Source organism: Rhinolophus sinicus, chromosome 16, assembly GCF_057876585.1.
Source record: "Rhinolophus sinicus isolate RSI-liver-muscle chromosome 16, RSI-T2T, whole genome shotgun sequence".
Taxonomy (NCBI): domain Eukaryota; kingdom Metazoa; phylum Chordata; class Mammalia; order Chiroptera; family Rhinolophidae; genus Rhinolophus; species Rhinolophus sinicus.
In genome coordinates, this window is record NC_142516.1 from 101,904,868 (window position 1) to 101,909,208 (window position 4,341).

The window sequence follows — 4,341 nt, forward strand, 5'->3', positions numbered from 1 at the left end:
AGTTTCATGTTATGTTAACGTATCATAACAGATGATGTCTTACTATCTTTTGTATCAAACTGAAACCTCCTTTCTGCAGAAGGACTTTACCTATTCCCCAATCTAAATTTGGTTTCATAGTTTTTATTTATTTATTTTACTCCTACATACTATAATGGCATTTCTAAAAATAAAGGTATTCTATATACTGTGACCATATATATTATTACACTCAAGAAAATTAAAAATTCTCCTCTAATATTATCCAATAGCCAGTCCATATTCAAATAATCCCAAATAGTACCCAAAATATCTTTTATGATATTTTTTACATGAGGATCCAATAAAGGATAATTTATCAGATTTCTTTGTTCTCTCTCTCTAAATATGTGATAGTCCTGTCAACTTCATGAGTTAATCTTTTTTTTTAAGATTTGCATTAAAATATAGCTAACATAAAATATTATATTAGCTTCAGGTATACACCATAATTATTCAACATTTATATATCTAAAGACATGTTCTCAGTGATAAATTCAGCAACCAGCTGGCAAAGAACTATACTATTAAAAATACTACTGACTGTATTTCCAGAGCTGTATATTACATTCCCCTTACTTATTTATTTTATACCTGGAAATTTGGACCTCTTAGTCCCCTTCACCTTTTCCCCCTTTAAAAATTTTTCAATTATACTTGGCAGTCAATATTATGTAATGTTAATTTCAGGTGTACAGCATAGTGGTTGGACATCTATAAAATTAAGAGGGGATTGCCCTGACTAGTTTAGTACCAACCTGTCACTATGCATATTGTTACCATATAATTGACTATATTTCCTATACTCTACATCCCCATGACTACTTTGTAACAACCAATTTGTACTTCTTAATCTCTTCCTTTTTTCCTCCACCCCCCTAAACCGCTCCCATCTGGCAGCCACCAAAATGTTCTCAGTATCTATGAGTTTCTTTCTGTTTTGTTTGTTTATTTTATTCTTTAGAGTCCACATATCAGTGAAATCATATTGCATCTGTGTTTCTTTCTCTGATGTGGTCCACTCAGCACAATACTCTCCAGGTCCATCCAAGCCACCACAGATGCCAAAAACCCATTCCCTTCCCTGGCTGCACAATATTCCACTTTATATATGTACCACCTCCTCTTTATCCATTCTTCCATTAATGAACACCCAGGCTGCCTCCACATGTTCGCCATTGTAAACAATGCTGCAATGAACTTATGTATGCACATGTCCCCTGGAAGTAGCATTTTGGGTTTCTCCAGATAAATATCCTGAAGTGGGATTACTGGGTCTTTCTTTGTCACTTGTTATAGCCTTAGTTTTGCAGCCTATTTTGTGAAGTATAAGTATTGCTTTAAAAACCCCAGTTATTTTTGTTGTTGTATGTTTCCACTTTTATGAAATATATTTTTCCCATCCCCTTACTTTCAGTCTGTGTGTGTGTTTCAATCTGGAGTCTCCTGTAGGCAGGATATGTAAGGTCTTGTTTTCTTATCCATTCAGCCATCCTATCTTTTGATTGGAGCATTTAATCCACTTACATTGTAAGTAATTATTGATCAATATGTAGTTATTGCCATTTTATTATTTATATTTTTCATCTTTATTTTTCATCTTAAATCTCCCTAAGGTCCCTTGTAATAATAATTTGGTGGTAATGAACTCCTTTAGCTTTTTCTTGTTTGGGAAGCTCTTTATCTGTCCTTCAATTCTAAATGATAGCTTTGCTGGGTAGAGTAATCTGGATTGTACATCCTTGCCTTTCATCACTTTGAGTATTTCCTGACAATCCCTTCTGGCCTGCAAAGTTTCTGTTGAGAAATCAGCTGGCAGTCTTATGGGAGCTCCCTTGTAAGTAACTCAATGCTTTTCTCTTGCTGCTCTTAAGATTCTTTTTTTTTGTTTTTAACCTTTGGCATTTTAAGTATGACATGTCTTGGTGTGGGCCTCTTTGAGTTCATCTTGTTTGGCACTCTGCATTTCCTGGGCTTGTATGTCTATTTTTCTTTTCCAGGTTAGGAATGTTTTCCATCATTATTTCTTCAAATAGGTCTTTAATTCCTCGCTTTCTCTCTCTTCTCCTTCTGGTACCCCTATGATGCAAATGTTGGTATGCTTGATGTTGTCCCAGAGGTCTCTTAACTATCCTCATTTTTCTTTTTTAATTCCTTATTCTTTTTGCTGTTTTGTTTGGGTGTTTTCTGCTATCTTACCTTCTAAATCATTGATTCAATCCTATGCTTCATCTAATCTACCATTGATTCCCTCTAATGTGTACTTCATTTCTGTTATTATAGTCTTTATTTCTGACTGGTTCCTTTTCATGTTTTCTATCTCCACTTTTATGTTTTCTATTTCTTTGTTGAAGTTCTCCCTGAGATCAGTGAGCATCGTTATAACCAACCAGTGTTTGGAACTCTGTATCTGGTAGAGTGTTATCTTTAATTTATTTAGTTCTTTTTCTGTAACTTTGTTCTGTTCTTCATTTGGGATATGTTTCTTTGTCTCCCCATTTTGGCTGCCTCCTTGTGTTTGTTTCTATGTATTAGGTAGAGATTCTATGTCTCCCAGTATTGGTAATTAGTATTAGTGACCTTATGTAGTAGGTGTCTTGTGGGGCCCAGTGTTGTGGTCTCCCTGATCACCTGAGTTGGGTGCTCTAGGTGTGTCCTTTGTGGGGGTTGTGTGTGCCTTTCTGTTATAGTTGAGCTTTGGTTGATACTTGCACAAAAATAACTATGATTGATCTCTGAGCTAATTGGTTTTGAGGAAAGGCTGTGACTACAGTGGATGAGCTATTGTACAGTGGCTGACTCTACAGAGCGGGGTTTGCTTTAGTAGGGCACTGGTACTTGCTCAGTCAACCTTTGAGGTGGCCAGGTAATGCTTAGGCTCAGTCTGAAGCTGGTCACTGGGAGTGTCAGCTCCATGGCCTCCTGGAAGGGATCACCTACAAGCCAAGGTCAACCACAGTCTGTGCCCTGCCTGGGCCCACTGGGTGTGAGCCACAAAGCAATGCACTGATGGCCACCCCCTGCTGGACTTATAGGTACCTCAAGAGGCCATGCAACAAACAAAGGCCTGCTGCCACTATTGCCTGGCTTGGGGCTGCTTAGCAAAAGGTATAGGACATGCAGAAGCAAGATACTGCTTGTTTGGGTTTTATGAACCTTTGAGAGAGTTTAGGAAAGTTTGCAGCATGAACTAAGACAGGTTGTTTGCATGAAAAAGACACTGTAAGTGGCCCATTTGTGTTCAAAGTTGGGTGGGGGCAGGGTCTCAGGGAACCACCAGGGTGGGGGCAGACAAAGTGTGTTAGCCAGGTTGATGGAGACTCAGATATGGTGGCCACCCTGCATGCTGGGAGCAGGAAGAGCTCAACAAAAATACAATGGATTCTGCCAGCACTTTTGTCTGGGAGAAAGCTGCTCCTCCAACCCTCATCCTGAAGCCAGAAAACTCAGTTCCTCCCTCTGTGTCTCTGGTTCCTTTTGAGCTACTGCCCAGTTCTGGAGCTCAGAGCAAATGAGTCTATCAGCATGTATGTCCATGCATGGGCCCTTTAAAAGGAATGCCTGGGACTCTAGCAGCCTTCTGTCTCTCTCAGCCACACTCTCCACCAGTTTTCACAGCCAGACATTATGGGTTCTTCTCTCCTTGGCACTAGAACCCTGAGCTGATGAGCCTGATATAAAACTGAAACCCCTTGCTCCTCTGGAGTGAGGTTACCTCCACAACCAAGATATCTCTCCTGATTTTTAACTGTCACATGCAGATGTGAAACCAGCCTGTTCCACATTTCTGTACCTCCTACAGTCCTGAGGTAGCTTCTTCAGTGTGTCCCTATTCGTAGAGCTTCAGCCGGAATTCAGACAATTCTTAATGATGATTGTTTTGTAGTTTAGTTGTAATTTAGATGTGTTCACAAGAGGGGGCAAGCACAGCATCCACCTACTCTGCCATCTTGAGGGGCAATTCATGGGTTAATCTGGTGTGGGACATACAGCATTGCCGTTGGTCATGTAGGAGCATGTGTGCACCGGAGTCTGGCAGCCCAAGATGTGGGGAGCAGCATCCTAACCTCATCCAGCCGCACCTCGATTAGGTTCGGTCACGTAGTTTTGTATTCTCAGTATCATGTGTGTTTCCTTTATAGGAATTGTTTCAATTGCCATTTACTTATGTCATTATGTGATTAACATCTACCCTGCTAGAATGAACTTTTACGACTACAACTACAAAGACCATGTTTGTTTGGTTCACTAAAATATCCCCAACACCAGAAACATCGTGCACTGTTTTTGGCAAACATTATTTGCTCGAAAATGTTTTTGGAA